The sequence below is a fragment of the Staurois parvus genome, unplaced genomic scaffold (genome assembly GCF_062004578.1).
Source record: "Staurois parvus isolate SC_StPar_1 unplaced genomic scaffold, SC_StPar_1.0 ptg000496l, whole genome shotgun sequence".
NCBI lineage: Eukaryota > Metazoa > Chordata > Amphibia > Anura > Ranidae > Staurois > Staurois parvus.
This window is the reverse complement of record NW_028318292.1, coordinates 185,488-204,941: the sequence shown is the minus strand read 5'-3', so window position 1 is coordinate 204,941 and position 19,454 is coordinate 185,488. Positions and strand designations below refer to the sequence as shown.

General features: G+C 45.7%; 1 protein-coding gene and 1 long non-coding RNA gene across 4 annotated transcripts in view; one reads left to right on the top strand and one right to left on the bottom strand.

Moving 5' to 3' along the window:
- The window catches only part of LOC149452110 (uncharacterized), an 87,951-nt gene that overhangs the window by 25,432 nt on the left and 43,065 nt on the right, over positions 1-19,454 (bottom strand). The window lies entirely within an intron of this gene.
- The window catches only part of DAG1 (dystroglycan 1), a 136,381-nt gene continuing 118,258 nt past the window's right edge, over positions 1,332-19,454 (top strand). The window contains exons 1-2 of the mRNA XM_089689754.1: positions 1,332-1,789; positions 16,479-16,527. The gene's annotated coding sequence lies outside the window, so the exon portion shown is untranslated. The remainder of the gene's footprint in view (positions 1,790-16,478; positions 16,528-19,454) is intronic.

Genomic DNA, 19,454 nt, shown 5'->3' with positions numbered 1-19,454 from the left:
TTCACCTTTCCTCTTCTGCCCTTTTTCCTCTCCTCACTTCCTCTCCTCTTCTATCCTCTCTTCTCTTCTTCTCTGTTCCCCTTTTCTCCCCTCATCTCATCTCCTCTCCTCTTTCCTCTGCTCCTTTTCTAAGGGGTGTAATGAAATTGGCTGGTATCCATATAATATGCTCTGTCCCAGGACACAGCTACAGCCTGCCATAGATGAACTGAAATTCGTCCGGTTTAGCAAGGACCAGCTGAATTTCGATCCGTGCATGGCCGCTCCCGCTTGACAGAACGTCTTCTTCTTCTGCCAAATGGACTTGTTGGAAATTTTTTCTCGATCGGCTACAGCTAAAAAACTGTCATCCTTCTCCCTCCCCATCACTAATGTACCCATTTACCATTCAAAATTTGAACAAACCTTCCTAAATTCAACATTCTGAAACACAATTATAGTAACGAATGGTCAGCTTGAAGACAGTCTTCTCACAGACACAGAGTGCTACCCGTACTGTTTCTACACACGGCCTTGCTGTTTTAGCCCTAGCAGTTGACTATCCATAATCGAAGTCAGTAGTAAGCTCTGCATTGTTTGTGTATTAAAGAAACTTGCCTCACAAAATCTGCTTTGGGCCCAGGGGCTGATCATCTATTTCCATAAGCTGCCTTGATGGGATAAATTAGGGGCCTGCTTTAAGAAACACACTCCGGGTGCTGATGAAAGACCTTCAGATGTCTAATGGATGAGGCAGATTTGCAAATTGGTGGGATGGAGTTTGTATCTGTTCATTTTTCATTGTTTCCCTCTACAGAGAAAAAAATGTAGAGAAAATATATTAGAGGGAATCCCATGGGCCCAGTGTAGCTATATAAGCCTGCCGTGTGTCTGGTCAATGTACCTTGGTCTCTTTGTAAAGATGGAAGGAAGAATAGTGAATAAGTGTCTAATAAAGGTCCAGTCTAGAGGCTCCTTCAGATGAGGAGATAATTGCCTCTGGAGATAAGAGCTCCGTTGTCTCCTCTCCAATCTGTCGCGGGTCTATTAATATCACAACCGCATGTAAATCTGGAGCAATTTTCAATTTCACATTAAGACGTTATCAGCGGTTATATTTCTGTACCTCCAGCTTGTTCTGTATCACTGCATTGTAGTGAATTCAGCCCCCCCCCTTTTTATCGCTGAATTAACCCTTTTGCTGTCTACCGTCTCTCCTGGGAAATGTATTGTCAACCTTCCCCCTCCTGGCTGAACATTTGGGAAATTCCTGCTTATTGCAGTGCGATGGTTATACGGCGCAGATCGTCCTGGCAATACAGGCAGTAATGGGGGGGAAGCTGCGGGGTGATGATGGTGTCTATTATGTAGAGGGGGATTCTGATGCTTCTCCATTGAAGTCAGCTGTGGGAGCCTTTTCTGCCTGTCACTCCATTGGTGGGCTGAGCGGAGGTTGCAGCCAATGTGAGTTGGGTACCCGAGCAGCCGTGGGGGGATGATTGGATAGCTGCACCTATTCTCTGCCGGATTTCATGCTGCCTCTGCTCTGAGGGAGAGGATAGAGAAAGACGCAGAGAGAGAGAGACGGAGAAAAAGATAGCTAAAGAGAGACAGCGACGGAAAAATACAGCAAGAGACGAAAACAGAGAGTCGGAGAAAGGGAAATGCAGAGAAAGACGGAGTGGCTGCAGCTCGGAGGACAATAAAAGGACCTTTCACTCTTCGCTGGCTCTATGGATCCTTCTCACACATAGACGCCTCCATTGCGTTGTGCTCCTCGTAAAATCAGGGATTCAGAGAAAAGAGACAGGTATGCTGCTCCTTACTCAGATTGGTATAACGTGCCTTCACCATCATCATCATTCTTCCATCTTCATCCCAATGTCCATACTGCACAGTATTCAGATTCGCACCACAGGACAAATTGCCCCCGCCACCCATCCCCCTTAGTCCAGGATGGATGTAGCGAATGTCGATCCATAGACGGCGTGTCCAGCTCACCGGTGTGGGGACAAGCTGACCGTCTCTGCAGAGCGCCAGCCCCTTCTAAATGGATGCGTCGATGAGGCAAAGAACAGCAGATACGTATCCATTGGAGGCAGAAGAATCGGCTTTCTGGGCCTGCAAGCTCCGTGTGACGATATACTATGGTGTGGTTGGCTCCCTGCTGATTTCTAGCCTCGGTCTTGGAATTTTGGGGTTTGTGTCATGGCAGCAAGTAGGGGCGCTAAGTGGTCTCCAATAAAACCTCCCTGAGATGGAGGAATTCAAAGAAGCGCTGACATCCTGGAGGGTGCAATATATAAATCGCAGTTTTCACTTCTTAGCCATCTCTACCAGGATACAATCAGGTGAAGCAAAGACATAACCTATAGCGACCAAACTTCACCTTCCAGAACAGTACATGGAAAGGTGATTGGTGAATGGCTGCTATGGGTTAAGGCGGGTTGCTGTAGTAAATAGGCTGAACTGTGTTACTACACATTAAAACCTGTCAGCCATTTCAAAGGTTTCAAAGTCCTGCTACAAAGGCTTATTCTGTGCCCCTCTTTGAATGTAGTTTCATTTTCTAACAGAGGCCTGGCTTCAAGGCAAAGGCCTGCTAGGCATTCCAATGGCCCATAAGGCCAAAAAGGATACTCCCATTGGATAGGGGCATGGCAGGTGTTTGTGTCTCCGCTCCTCTCACAGTCAAAAGATTCTCCCACAGTTTGTGTCTCTGCTATGTCTGATAATGAATGGTCGCTGTATTATTTGGTCCCCACACTTCTGTGTTTATTTTACATTATGGGGAACCCATCTGGTAGGGTGACAACATTATTTGTTTTTTTAATGGTCTCATCAAGTCGGAGTTGCTGGAAAATCAGCAACCACAGAAAGCTGAAACATTATATATTATCTGTACTTAATTCCCTTCTTCACATGACCAATCCATGAGCTCTGTTCATTGAATAAAACTGTACTGTGTGATAGTCTTATGCTGTAATTGAACCGGTCTGTAAAGACAACTAACATCCAGATGTATGGGTAGGATAGGTTTGGGGAAAGCTAGGGTTAGAGTTCAGTTAGGGTAGGGGTGGGTTAGGGCAGGGGTGGACTGACTTGGGCACTGCCCGAGGGCCCGGGATCAGTAGGGGGCCCCATGAAATGCCCCTGGTACCTTTCATAGGCTTTTTTGGGTGTGGTTTGAGTGTGAGTGTGGACACAGGGGCCCCATGATCCCCTATTGCCTGGGGACCCCAGGAGTTGTCAGTCCACCTCTGGGTTAGGAGTAGGATAAGATTGGAGATAAACTAAGGTTAGTGGCAGGATATCTTTTGGAGTAGAATAGGGCTGGGGTAGAATAAGGTTGGGGGGGAGATAGGGTTGGGTGTAGAAGAGAGTTGGAGTAGGATAGGGTTAGGGGTAGCATAAAGTTAAGGGTAGGACAGGTTGGAGGGTAGGATAGAGGTCTTACGCGTAGGATAGGGTCAGGGGTAGGAAAGGACTAGAGCTAGGATAGGATTGGGGGAATAGAAGACTAGTGTTAGGATAGGGTAGGGTTGGAGCCTGGAGAGGGATACAGATTGGAGACATTCAGGTGTAGAATAGGGTAAGGATTGGAGTTAGGAGAGAGTTGATGTTTAGAGACAGTTAGGGGCAGGAATGACTTGGGGGTAGAACAAGATTAGGGATAGGAGAGGGCTGTGTGTATGATAGGATTTGGGATAGAAGTTTAGGGGTAGGACAGGGTTGGGATAGAAGAGGGTTAGGGGTAAAATTTGGCTGGGGTAGAGGAGGACTAGTGGTAGGATAGGGTTTGGGGAAGGATAGGTATGAGTTTAGAATGGGTCTAAGGGTAGGGCATGGTTAGGGTGCGGGACTGGGTTGCAGAGGAATAGAGTTGGGTATAGGATACAGTTATAGGTAGAACAGGGTTGGGGAAGTATAGGATTAGGGATAGGACAGGATTATGGATAAGAATAGGTATAGGGTAGGATAATGTTAGAGGTAGGATGGGGTTTGGGGTAGACAAGGGTTAAGGGTTAGGGGTAGAACAAGGTTAGGGATAGGAGAGGGCTATGTGTGTGATAGGGTTTGGGGTAGGAGAAGTTTAGGCGTAGAACAGGGTTGGGGTAGGAGACGGTTGGGGTTGGACAGGGCTGGGGTAGGAGACAGTTGGGATAAGATTGGGCTGGGGTAGAGGAGGGTTAGTGGTAGGATAGGGTTGGGGGAAGGATAGTATTGAGTCTAAGGGTAGGACAGGGTTAGGATGTGGGGTTGGGTTGCAGAGGAATAGAGTTGGGCATAGGCTACAGTTAGAGGTAAAACAGGGTTGCGTAAGTATAGGGTTAGGGGTAGGAGAGGGTTATGGGTAGGAATAGGGTTGGGGTAGGATAATCTTTTAGGGTAGAATAGGGTTTGGGGCTAGGATAGGTCGGGGGTTAGAGGGTGAGATAGGATTAGGGGAAAAATTGGTTTGAGGGTGGAAGAGGGTTAAGGGTAAGGGAAAGTTTGTGGTAGGACAGGGTTGGGTATAGGAGAGGGTTAAGGGTAAGAGAGAGTTTGGGGTAGGACAGGATTGGGGATAGGAGAGGGTTGGGTGTAGGACATGGTTAGGGGTAGGATATGTTTGGGTATAGGAGAGGGTTAAGGGTAAAAGAGAGTTTGGGGTAGGAAAGGGTTGGGGATAGGAGAGGGTTGGGTGAGGGACATGGTTAAGGGTAGAATATGTTTGGGTATAGGAGAGGGTTAAGGGTAAAAGAGAGTTTGGGGTAGGACAGGGTTGGGGATAGGAGAGGGTTGGGTGTAGGACATGGTTAAGGGTAGAATATGTTTGGGTATAGGAGAGGGTTTAGGGTATACAGAGGGTTAGGATAGGCATAAGAGAGGGATAGGGATTAGGGTGGGCAGATGAGCTCTACTTTGTTTTTGGCATAGAAAATCAAAATACCACAAGCCAGGACCTTTCCAGAGACTCACTCCAGTTTTGTGGACTTGTCCCTGGAAATCAAATTGATACCATCTATAACAACTCCTCAAGCATAAACCTCTGCTTCTGATTGGTTAACGCAGGCAAGTAGCATAATCCTGGAGTCCTAAAGTAATTACTGTATGTTACATCTCAGTGGTTCCTCTGTGACGCCATGTAACCCCTTGCTGATGTAAATGGAACGTTATATCCGCTCTGCCCTGAGGCTTTTCTTCAGGCCTCCCCTAACACCCGTCACATCAATTTCCAACAGTCATAATGCAGCCACTGTGTAAAATGACACTTGTAGTCTGTCATTGTGTCATTGAGTAATTCATTGTATTTACTATTTCATTCATGTGTGGATCAAAGATGTGATCTTTGATACGCATATGACATTAGTTAAAGTGGAGCTCCACCCAAAAGGGGAAGTTCCGCTTTAAAGACTGGCCCCCCTCTCCCCATTAAGGATTGGCACCTTTGGGGAGCGGGTACCCGAAATTGACAAGTATCTGCTCCCACTTCCGCTGCGATTGCCAAGGAAGTTGTCCTTCTATCCTCCCTCCCCGTAGTCTTCTGGGACACGTAACAGGTCCCAGAAGACTACGGGGGCCATTCAGGAAGTGCAGCGCTTCTCGCACATGCCCAGGGGGGCACCTGGCTGTGAAAGTGCAAGCTGTCACAGCCAGGTGCCCACACTGAAGATGCCGGCGCCTGGAACACCAGACGGCTGGTGAAACAGGCTGTGGGGAGGACACCACAGAATCGAGAGACAGGTGAGTGGATGCTTTTTAAAAGTCAGCAGCTACAGTTTTTTTTACAGTGTGAGTGGAACTCCGCTTTAAAGTGGTAGTAAACCGCATCAAAAAACCCCCAAAAAACTCCCTGCAAGGCAATGGCATAATGCGCTAGTATGCATCGCATTGTTTTTATAGCGTTTTTTGGAGCGTTTTCTTCCAGGAGAAAAAAAATGCTAAACGCTCCTGACAGCTTTTTCTCTTATTCCTCTACATTTACTGTAAAAACACTAATAAAAGGCTAAAGCTCCTAAACTCTTCTAAACACTACTAAAACACTATTAACAGCGTTTTTTATCCAGCGTTTTTCCGAGCATTTTTTGAGCTTAAAAAAAAAAAACACGCTAGTGTGCATTGAGCCTGAAGGGAAACTTTTTTTTTCCTCCTCGCAGTGTCCCATGGAGAAATCAGAGTCAAATTTTTTTACATAATTTGCCAAAATCTGTATTTTCACTGTGGAGTCAAGTTTTGCAAAAATGGCTGCTTATCCCTTCTCCCAGACACATTTGGTTTCTTCATTATCATTATTATGACGTGTTTGGAAGGTTTCCCACAATTCATACAATCAAGGAATGGGAACATAGGAGAAGCCTTTACAAATGTATTGTGCACTGATGTGTTCCTATCAGCCCTGTAACATGTGTCACTGCCAAGTAATAGCACAGGAACACTTTCCACCACATGGCAGCGACACACGATGACGCAAAGTGATGATATTCCATTTTCATGGTCCTTTCCGGTTTCCTGGCGCTACGATGTGTGTGGTGTATCATGAAGGCAGACATACTGACCCTTACCGGCTGCCCAACCTAGGTTAGGCCTTGCAGTTCCTCAGCAGCTGAAGAACCCCAGGTCATCTTCACACTGGGATTCCAACTGAAAACAGACTGTCAATGGGAGTTTCTTCTCCATAATCTAATAGACGGAAGTTGGTAGAGGGAGTTCAGCGTTGGTGTTCCCAGCGCAGTGATCCTCAGTCCATTGGACAGGCAAGAGTCAGGGCAGCAATGTGCAGAATTGCAGACTCTGAAGATTGTTGTCACCCCCCCATATAGTAAAGTGGGGTCACCAGCGAACATGTATTACTCTATAGATCTTTTAGTAGGTGATCTTGATGCTTGTATCACTGACTGTGGTCTCCAAATCCATCATATTCTGGGAAGGCTGTGGCATTGTGACTTCCATGTGGTCTCCAAATCCATCATATTCTGGGAAGGCTGTGGCATTGTGACTTCCATGTGGTCTCCAAATCCATCATATTCTGGGAAGGCTGTGGCATTGTGACTTCCATGTGGTCTCCAAATCCAACATATTCTGGGAAGTCTGTGGCATTGTGACTTCCATGTGGTCTCCAAATCCATCATATTCTGCGAAGGCTGTGGCATTGTGACTTCCATGTGGTCTCCAAATCCATCATATTCTGGGAAGTCTGTGGCATTGTGACTTCCATGTGGTCTCCAAATCCATCATATTCTGGGAAGGCTGTGGCATTGTGACTTCCATGTGGTCTCCAAATACAACATATTCTGGGAAGTCTGTGGCATTGTGACTTCCATGTGGTCTCCAAATCCATCATATTCTGGGAAGTCTGTGGCATTGTGACTTCCATGTGGTCTCCAAATCCATCATATTCTGGGAAGTCTGTGGCATTGTGACTTCCATGTGGTCTCCAAATACAACATATTCTGGGAAGTCTGTGGCATTGTGACTTCCATGTGGTCTCCAAATCCATCATATTCTGGGAAGTCTGTGGCATTGTGACTTCCATGTGGTCTCCAAATCCATCATATTCTGGGAAGGCTGTGGCATTGTGACTTCCATGTGGTCTCCAAATCCATCATATTCTGGGAAGTCTGTGGCATTGTGACTTCCATGTGGTCTCCAAATCCATCATATTCTGGGAAGGCTGTGGCATTGTGACTTCCATGTGGTCTCCAAATCCATCATATTCTGGGAAGGCTGTGGTATTGTGACTTCCATGTGGTCTCCAAATCCATCATATTCTGGGAAGGCTGTGGTATTGTGACTTCCATGTGGTATCCAAATCCATCATATTCTGGGAAGGCTGTGGCATTGTGACTTCCATGCTGCGTTCCGACCTCATTCAGGGGCATGAGGTCATCAGCAGTGCCTAATTACAATGCGTATTGACATATAAATCTGCACCTGCTCTCCGTGCCATTCACCGCCAATTCTGCTCTTCAGATGACCTATTGACATTTCACAGGGGTGTCACTGATACACTTTTATCCAAAGCTGACTTACCAAAGACTGAGATGGCTGACAAACACTACACAGGGTGGTCCTGAGAATCCACCCGATCATGGTGAGGGGGGATCCTGGGAATCGTCGTGAGGAGGGGTGAGGAGGAAACTGTGCCATGAGAGATTTCTGCTACAAAGGTGACAGAGTATTCCAACAATCAGACTGTGACTGGTGGTAAAGTGGAGAGGACTTAGGATCAATGTACAAAGAGGCCCATAGTGACAATCACCATATCTACTTACTGAATCTTTACATGGTAGGTGTAGGCTGGTGCAGTCTGTTTTCTCCACTGCCTGAGGTACTCAACTGCAGTGGCAGTGCAGAGGGAGAGGAAGTCAGGAGGAATGTGTTTTCTCAATGGTATCCTGGGTCAATGGGGACGCAATCTGGTTGGATGCTGACAGCCCAAGTGACTCTGGTGGCCATCTTGGGTCAGGCAGAGTCTATTTAAGACCCTGTCTCCTGGGTTTGACATGCTTTTAGCGTGTGGATAGTGTAGGGCAGTTCACCTGGAACAGTATAGCAGCAGGGAAAGGTCCCAGACGAGTAGGGAAGGTACAGGGATCTTCCTGGAAACCTCCTCACTTGGGCTCAGACCGGCTAGGCCACATTACGCCCCTTAAGATACACGCTGTCATTTCAGCTGAAACCTGCTCTGCTACATCCATGAGTGTTCCTGGTTGGGCTATCTTCCGTCGTGCTTGCTGTGAACTGTCTTACTTCACTTCAATACAAGTTCTTTCAGTTTTATTTGGGCAGAGTGTGTGGTATTGCCACAGCACCATGCTGCACCCATCCACATTGGGATATGTGATAACACACAGTGCCTGTTCATCTACTGACCTGAATTTCCTATGTTTCCTTGCAACACAATCTCACTTCAGGGTTGCAAAATTTCCAAACCATTGAAAGCAGAAAGAAAAAAATCTGGAGATACTATATCAGAAGGATGACAGATAAATTAAGGATAAACTGTGGCTAACATTCAAATATTTACATATTATTAGCAAGCAGTAAATTAGTTGTAAAACAAGCCCTCACTGACCTCAGCAGCTGCAGGCACTGCGGAGCAATTCATCCTTAAAGTTCTGAAGCAATAAACGTGCTCGAGTCTGGTCTTTGCTATTTCCTCCCTCCTGTGTACCTGCTCTTTCGTATATTACAAGATCGGCAGGCTGGTAAGCTCTTGCTGGGAGGGGTACCTGAGCTGCTTCTAAACAATACAAGAACCAGAGGAAATCTCTCCACATTTTTTTTTCTTGTTTATTGAATTTTTCTAGTACAAAAAAAAAGGACATCTTGATACATAAAAAATAAGATCAAAATACAAAACACAAATATCACTTCAAAACCTAAATTCCCTTTACAGCACTTTTTCCCTAGTCTTCTTCCCTACCCACCTTCCACCACACCCCTGTCCACATCCCCATACTTCTATTTATCCTCCTTCATGATTCTCTATCCATATCATGCTCTTCCATCCTACTTCCTTTTTTGCACTCGGGATCTCCGTTAGACTTCCTCATATATATTTCCTCCAAACTACCACTAATTCCAGATATTTTTTTGATGATTTAAAGATTATCCAACTACTCCATGTTTTCCTAAATACAGTCAAATCCATAAATATTGGGACATCGACACAATTCTAACATTTTTGGCTCTATACACCACCACAATGGATTTAAAATGAAACGAAGAAGATGTGTTTTAACTGCAGACTGTCAGCTTTAATTTGAGGGTATTTACATCCAAATCAGGTGAACGGTGTAGGAATTACAACAGTTTGCATATGTGCCTCCCACTTGTTAAGAGACCAAAAGTAATGGGACAGAATAATAATCATAAATGAAACTTTCACTTTTTAATACTTGGTTGCAAATCCTTTGCAGTCAATTACAGCCTGAAGTCTGGAACGCATAGACATCACCAGACGCTGGGTTTCATCCCTGGTGATGCTCTGCCAGGCCTCTACTGCAACTGTCTTCAGTTCCTGCTTGTTCTTGGGGCATTTTCCCTTCAGTTTTGTCTTCAGCAAGTGAAATGCTCAATCGGATTCAGGTCAGGTGATGGACTTGGCCATTGCATAACATTCCACTTCTTTCCCTTAAAAAACTCTTTGGTTGCTTTTGCAGTCTGCTTTGGGTCATTGTCCATCTGCACTGTGAAGCGGCGTCCAATGAGTTGTGAAGCATTTGGCTGAATATGAGCAGATAATATTCCCGAAACACTTCACAATTCATCCGGCTGCTTCTGTCAGCAGTCACATCATCAATAAATACAAGAGAACCAGTTCCATTGGCAGCCATACATGCCCACGCCATGACACTACCACCACCATGCTTCACTGATGAGGTGGTATGCTTAGGATCATGAGCAGTTCCTTTCCTTCTCCATACTCTTCTCTTCCCATCACTCTGGTACAAGTTGATGTCGGTCTCATCTGTCCATAGGATGTTGTTCCAGAACTGTGAAGGCTTTTTTACATGTCGTTTGGCAAACTCTAATCTGGCCTTCCTGTTTTTGAGGCTCACCAATGGTTTCCATCTTGTGGTGAACCCTCTGTATTCACTCTGGTGAAGTCTTCTCTTGATTGGTGACTTTGACACACATACACCTACCTCCTGGAGAGTGTTCTTGATCTGGCCGACTGTTGTGAAGGGTGTTTTCTTCAGGGAAAGAATTCTTCGGTCATCCACCACAGTTGTTTTCCGTGGTCTTCCGGGTCTGTTGGTGTTGCTGAGCTCACCGGCGTGTTCCTTCTTTTTAAGAATGTTCCAAACAGTTGTTTTGGCCACGCCTAATGTTTTTGCTATCTCTCTGATGGGTTTGTTTTGTTTTTTCAGCCTAATGATGGCTTGCTTCACTGATAGTGACAGTTCTTTGGATCTCATCTTGAGAGTTGACAGCAACAGATTCCAAATGCAAATAGCACTCTTGAAATGAACTCTGGACCTTTTATCTGCTCACTGTAATTGGGATAATGAGGGAATAACACACACCTGACCATGGAACAGCTGAGAAGCCAATTGTCCCATTACTTTTGGTCATTTAACAAGTGGGAGGCACATATGCAAACTGTTGTAATTCCTACACCGTTCACCTGATTTGGATGTAAATACCTTCAAATTAAAGCTGACAGTCTGCAGTTAAAGCACATCTTGTTCGTTTCATTTTAAATCCATTGTGGTGGTGTATAGAGCCAAAAATGTTAGAATTGTGTCGATGTCCCAATATTCATGGACCTGACTGTATATCTAATTTATCCGCCTCAATGTGATATAACTCCTCCATCCTGTAGACATTTTCCACTCTGTTTATCCAATCTTTTAATCTTGGTGGCTCTCTCCACTTTTTTCTGGCTAACTATCATGTTTTTGCGCAGAGTCCCACTCTAAGATAAGACAGAGCAGAGTTGCACTTTTCTGGGAGGAGAGAAGTTCTGACATAAAAGGACAGACAGACGGATCGCCTTCATCTATATTCCACTCCTCAGTGACCTTTCCATCGTCTCAGATCTCTATTGTTCGTTATCATATAGATATCCCCCCCACAACCCTGGCTCTGGATCTGTGCCCAGGAAATGTCATTTACTAAGAGGGAATAATGCATCATGTATACACTTGTCTGACCCAACCATGGAGGAGATGTCCTCTATTGTGCCTACTTTTCCCTTCACGCCTTGTACCAGACACACCAAGGCAGAGCAAAGTGCAGTAACCCCACAGCAACCAATCATTGATCTGCTGCAGAAAGGTGACTACTTCTGGCCACTCTGGCTGACCTCATTTTGTGCTTTGAAAGCAGCCTGAAGGTATGAAGGGGTTGCTGGTGACACATGGACTGGAAAAGTCTGATAAGTTCCCCTTGAGGGAGAAACAAGTTATCCTCTGCACAGCTGACTTCCTATCTGGTATTTCCATTAGGGCCAACCTCTTCCCAGCCTGTAATGGACACAGACTCAGCTGTAGAGAAAGCTGAGATTGTGTATAACATGGCAACTCTTGCTGGCTGTCTGTGGCACCATCATAACCATTGGCCAGGTTTTCTCTCCTCTGGTCAGAACCTTCCAGACCTCGACTGACTGAGCAGACGATGGAATCACTAAGGTTCCCAGAAGGCGCCATTCTTTCCAGCCTGGCCTAGTGACAGCGCTAATTACCATCCTGGTGCTTGTTCTAAACCAGTGGTCTCCAAAATGCAGCCAGAGGGCCAGACGTGGCTCTTTGCTAGTCTTTATCTGGCCCTTGGGGCACTATTCCTCCCAATGATATAATGAGCCACTATTCCTCCTACTGGCACCAACATTGGGACATAATTCCTGCCACTGACACGTATGATGGGGCACTAATCCTCCCATTAATATCAATGATGGGGCAGTATTTCTGCCACTAAAACCAATGATGGGGTATTATTCCTCCCACTGATGTCAATGATAGGGAACTATTCCTCCCACCGATACCAATGATGGGGCACTACTCTTTTTCCTCACACTGACACCAAAGATGGGGCACTATTCCTCCCACTAATATCAACAATGGGGTACTATTCCTCCCACTGATATCAATGATGGGGTACTATTCCTCCCACTAATACCAATGATGGGACACTATTCCTCCCACTGATACCAATGATGGGGTACTATTCCTCCCACTGATATCAATGATGGGGCACTATTCCTCCCACTGACTCCAATGATGGGACACTATTCCTCCCACTGACACAAACAATGGGGCACTATTCCTCCCACTAATATCAATTATGGGGCACTCTTCCTTCCACTGATACCAATGATGGGGCACTCTTCCTCCCACTGATACCAATGATGGGGCACTACTCTTCCTCCTCCCACTGACACTAAAGATGGGGCACTATTTCTGCCACTAAAACCAATGATGGGGCACTCTTACTCCCACTGATGTCAATGATAGGGCACTGTTCCTACCACTGATACAAATTATGGGGCACTACTCTTCTTCCTCACACTGACACCAAAGATGGGGCACTATTCTAATCACCCAAACCGTACTCTCTGCTCCTCGCACGACCTCCTGCTCTCTAGTTCCCTTGTCTCCTTCTCCCATGCTCGTCTCCAGGACTTCTCCAGAGCTTCCCCCATCCTCTGGAACTTTCTACCCCAATTTATCAGACTATCGCCTACTCTGTCCACTTTTAGGCGATCTCTGAAAACCTCTCTCTTCAGGGAAGCCTATCCTGCCCTCAGTTAATACTGGAATCTTCTATTCCTCCTAGTCCATCCCCCACAGTTATTACCTTTTGTACCACTAGCCCCTCCCTCCTAGATTGTGAGCTCCAAGGATCAGGCCCTCCTATCCCCCTTGTACTGAACTGTATTGTTGCTGTATTGTCTCCCGTTATATTGTAAAGCGCTGAGCAAACTGTTGGCGCCATAAATCCTGTATAATAATAATATATCAGAGACCGGCAGTTTCCACCAGAGGCTTTTCTTGCTTACTGACAGATCTGCGATACCGGCCAATTCTCACATTTTCATACAATATTGGACTGTGTGTGTGCCGTTAACAGATCAGAGTGCAATGATCTGGACAGGGTAGATGGCTGACCACATGCGTTAGAAAAGATCTTTGGAGAGCAGTATGGAGATGTCTGTAAACAAAAGATATTGTTCATCGCCATCTTACTGTTTAAGTGCATTAGATGATGAAATGGTCAATAGTCGTTCAGCAATTTACGACACCTCCACTGAGAACAGTCCTACCATACGACAATCGTTTTCCTCCCGTGTTTGGGTGACCTCAAGGAGGATCACATGACTTCCTTATTTATTGGAGCAATAAACACTTTATGAGATAAGATGGGTGGCCAGTCAAGACAAACACTGGCCGGCAAGGGAGGGGGGGGTTGAAAGGTCAATAACAGGAGACAAATAAGGCCTCTGTGACCTCACCTTGGTAAAAAGCAGGTTTTATAGACTGAGGACACAGATTCCCTCCCCTGGGGAAAATATGGTGGAAAGAGTTGGGGAATACATTGTAACACTTTTCTGATCTTTGCTGATTCTGGCGGATCCACAGGGTTTATGCCAGTACACAATTCCTTACGGCAGTGCAGGCAGCACCAATTCCTGGGGTTCTGCAGTCACAGACCAGCCAAGAGATGTAACCCCCCCTGGATATTTTTGGTTTTGGCCCAGAAGCTCCTTTCAGTTGGGATCCCAAGTACTGGAAGGGACACAGGAGAACTTTCCTATAAGGCAGCTCTACCAATCCTCCAATACTGCAAGCAGTGCTCCAGACCGACTAATGCCAAGAACAATGGCCAACTACGCAGGAAACCAGTACCTGACCACTGTCTCTGGGTGCCATGTTTAGTCATGGAGTTCGCTCCTTTGGCCAATTGTACGAGGATTGCACATAGTTGTGCATGAAGTCTACATTGCAGGATTGCAGCCTTGTAAGAGATAAGATATATATCCAGACAGGAAAAGCACTGGCCAGAGGTGAAAGGTCAATAACGGGAGACAGATAAGCCCGCGGTGACCTCACCTTGGTAAATATCAGGTGTTAAAGATTGGGGAACCACGTACCAGGATGATTCAGGGAACACTTTGAAACATATTTTTGACCATAGCTGATCCTGGTGGATCCAGTACAAAGCCAATACAGACGGCACCAATTCTAGGCATTCTGGAGTCCCAGGCCAGCCAGGAAATGTGACCCTCCCCTGGATATTTTTGGTTTTGGCCCAGAAGCTCCTTTCAGTTGGGATCCCAAGTACTGGAAGGGACACAGGAGAACTTTCCTATAAGGCAGCTCTACCAATCCTCCAATACTGCAAGCAGTGCTCCAGACCGACTAATGCCAAGAACAATGGCCAACTACGCAGGAAACCAGTACCTGACCACTGTCTCTGGGTGCCATGTTTAGTCATGGAGTTCGCTCCTTTGGCCAATTGTACGAGGATTGCACATAGTTGTGCATGAAGTCTACATTGCAGGATTGCAGCCTTGTAAGAGATAAGATATATATCCAGACAGGAAAAGCACTGGCCAGAGGTGAAAGGTCAATAACGGGAGACAGATAAGCCCGCGGTGACCTCACCTTGGTAAATATCAGGTGTTAAAGATTGGGGAACCACGTACCAGGATGATTCAGGGAACACTTTGAAACATATTTTTGACCATAGCTGATCCTGGTGGATCCAGTACAAAGCCAATACAGACGGCACCAATTCTAGGCATTCTGGAGTCCCAGGCCAGCCTGGAAATGTGACCCCCTAAATTATGTATGTCCAGCCCAGAGGCTCATTTTATTTCGGGCCCTACGTACAGGGAGGGACACTGGAAGGGTACCATAAAAGACAGCCAAATCAATCCACCAATATCACAGGCAACACCATTCTCTACCACGCTCCAGGACTGCCTGACACTGAGAACAATGACCAAAGTACATGGGAAACCACCACCTGCCCTTAAATCCCCAACTGGCTGAGTGTCCTAATTATTCATGGAGTTCACTCCTGCAGCAAATTGTATGAGGATTGCATGTAGTTGCAAATGAGGCCTATCGTGTAACTTGCAGGGTGGCACCACAGAGCGCTCACAGACAATCTCACTACATCCAAATGTCATAGGACAGGAAGTACGCTGATATCAGGAGTGCCTATGCACAGGAAGTGTGCTTATATCAGGAGTGCCTAGGCACAGGAAGTATGCTGATATTAAAATTACCTAGGCACAGGAAGTGCGCTGATATCAGGAGTGCCTAGGCACAGGAAGTGTGCTTATATCAGGAGTGCCTAGGCACAGGAAGTGTGCTTATATCAGGAGTGCCTAGGCACAGGAAGTACGCTGATATTAGAATTACCTAGGCACAGGAAGTGCGCTGATATCAGGAGTGCCTAGGCACAGGAAGTACACTGATATTAGAATTACCTTGGCACAGGAAGTGGGCTGATATCAGGATTGCCTAGGCACAGAAAGTGCACTGATATCAGGATTGCCTATGCACAGGGAGTACGCTGATATTAGGATTACCTAGGCACAGGAAGTGCACTATTAGGAGTGCCTAGGCACAGGAAGTATACTGCTAGTTTTCAGGAAATCCAAACCAAAAGATATTTAAGGGCATAATTAACATTTCTACATGCTCCCTACAAAATGGGAGATCTTCCGTTTGTGCGTACCGTTTCCAATTTATGTGATGTAATAATGGCAGCACAACAACCCTGCCTCATCAGTCCTCACACTGCCATCATTTACAATACAATGCTATTAGTTCATGTTCTTTATGGAGGCAGGGCTGGCGCATGTAAGTGGTCAACAGCAACAGCCAATCAGATCTCATCTGCCATCGGTGCAGCGCAGTCATATGATTGGTCGCTCTGGGTTACCGCACTGCACATGTGGCTATTCGTCTCTTTATTGCTGTCAGGGGATATTTTATGTGGACTTTAATGATTCATGTTAAATTATTTCCATATTAATATTATGTATCCCCCCCCAGGAATGGATGGTTTACAGATCATGTGACTCCAGCGAGCGGCCCACGCAGGGTAAGTGACTTTTATTTGTTGCAGAAAAATGATTGCGGGTAGAAGTGATGAGAGGGTGGACGTCAGCATTCAGATTCAGCCCCCATTGTCGGATGAGCCTAAAATAAATGGTAGCCCCTCATCAACTACAAGGTAGTGCCAGCAGAGACAAATGGCAGTTGATCATGTGTGTAGGACATCACCCCCAGCTCTCAATGTATACTAGATGCAGTGCCCAGATTTTGAACGAAGTCGGCGTGGTGACACGTGGACTGTTAGTTACTTACAGATAGAATTAGCTGTAATCCGTGAGAAAGGATAATTCCATCTGGGGGTTTAGTGGTGTCCTCAGCCAGGTCACTGGGCTGTCACTACCCCACGGGGACAGCCATCGCACGCCATCCGCAGAGCCTCACTCCGCTCTAACTGGAAGCCATGATGGATACAGTTCAGATGGGGGTGTGTGGGGGGCTATATGTAAATAGGGTGCAGCAATGGGGGTGGGCTATACAGATATCATTTACAGCACGGGTGTCAAACTGTCGGCCCTCCAGCTGTTCGCAAACTACAAGTCCCATGAGGCATTGCAAGATTGACAGTTACAAGCATGACTCCCAAAGGCAGAGGCATGATGGGACTTGTAGTTTTGCAACAGCTGGAGGGCCACCAGTTTGACACCCGTGATTTACAGTATACGCTGGACAGCAGCTTGTATTACCCAACCCGATCCGTAGTGCATAACCCAGAGTCTCACTGTGCCAGGTGATGTTTGCGCTCTGCTCAGCTGACCGTCTCCCACCGGTCTGAAAGTACATGAAGTGCCGCATTGTTACCGTATTGTCATGAGATGGAACTTCTCGGTGAGATTGTCTGAATTGGAATGCACTGGGGCTGATTTACTAAAAAGTTCAGAGCGGTCACATAGCTTAGTGAATAAGCTGCGTTCACAAGTATGACATGACAGACATCCTGTACACCCGGCGTACACAGTACATAACATCTACAATCTACAGAGATCCCATACAACCGGCGTACACAGTACATCACCCGGCGTACACAGTACATAACATCTACAATCTACAGAGATCCCATACAACCGGCGTACACAGTACATAACATCTACAATCTACAGAGATCCCATACACCCGGCGTACACAGTACATAACATCTACAATCTACAGAGATCCCATACATCCGGCGTACACAGTACATAACATCTACAATCTACAGAGATCCCATACACCCGGCGTACACAGTACATCACCCGGCGTACACAGTACATAACATCTACAATCTACAGAGATCCCATACAACCGGCGTACACAGTACATAACATCTACAATCTACAGAGATCCCATACACCCGGCGTACACAGTACATAACAGCTACAATCTACAGAGATCCCATACACCCGGCGTACACAGTACATAACAGCTACAATCTACAGAGATCCCATACACCCGGCGTACACAGTACATAACAGCTACAATCTACAGAGATCCCATACACCCGGCGTACACAGTACATAACAGCTACAATCTACAGAGATCCCATACACCCGGCGTACACAGTACATAACATATGCAATATACAGAGATCCCATACACCCGGCGTACACAGTACATAACATCTACAATCTACAGAGATCCCATACATCCGGCGTACACAGTACATAACATCTACAATCTACAGAGATCCCATACATCCGGCATACACAGTACATAACATCTACAATCTACAGAGATCCCATACAGCCGGCGTACACAGTACATAACATCTACAATCTACAGAGATCCCATACAGCCGGCGTACACAGTACATAACATATGCAATATACAGAGATCCCATGCACCCGGTGTGCACTGAACATACCATATGCAATAAACAGAGATCCTATACACCCGGCATACACAGTACATAACATCTACAATATACAAAATCCCATACACCCAGCGTACGCAGTACATAACATGTACAATATACAGAGATCCCATACATCCGGCGTACACAGTACATAATATCTACTATATACAGAGATCCCATACAACCTGTGTACACAGTACATGCCATCTACAATATACAGAGATCCCATACACCCAGCATACACTGAACACACCATATGCAATATACAGAGATCCCATCCACCCAGCATATTCCATACATATCATATACAATATACAGAGATCCCATACACCCAGGATACGTAGTATAAATCATGTACAATATATAGAAATCCCATACACCCAGCACATACTGAACATACCACATGCAATATACAGAGATCCCATACGCCCAGTGTACGCAGTACAGAACGTATACAATGTATAGGAATCCTGTACACGCAGCATACACTGAACATGCCACATGTAATATACAGAGATCCCATACACCCAGCACATAGTGGACATACTATATGCAATATACAGAGATCCCCTACACCCAGCATACGCCATACATATCATATATAATATAAAAAGATCTCTGACACCCAGGGTACACTGATTATGCCATATGCAATATACAGAGATCCCCTACACTCAGCGTATGCTATACATATCATATACAATACGTAGACATCCTGTAAACCCAGCATACGCAGTACATATCCTACACAATATACAGAGATCCTGTGCATGCAGCATACGCAGTATACAGTATACCATATACAATTTACAGAGATCCTATACACCGAGAGTACACTCAAAATATCATACACAATATACAGAATCCCCTACAACCGTATCATATACAATATGCAGACAACCTGTAAATCCAGCGTACGCAGTACATACGTTTCACAATATACAGAGATCCCCTACACCCAGTGTACATCATACATATAATATACACAGATCTTGTACACCCAGCGAATGCCGTACATACCTTAAACGATATACAGAGATCTTGTACACCCAGCGAACACCGTACATACCTTAAACAATATACAG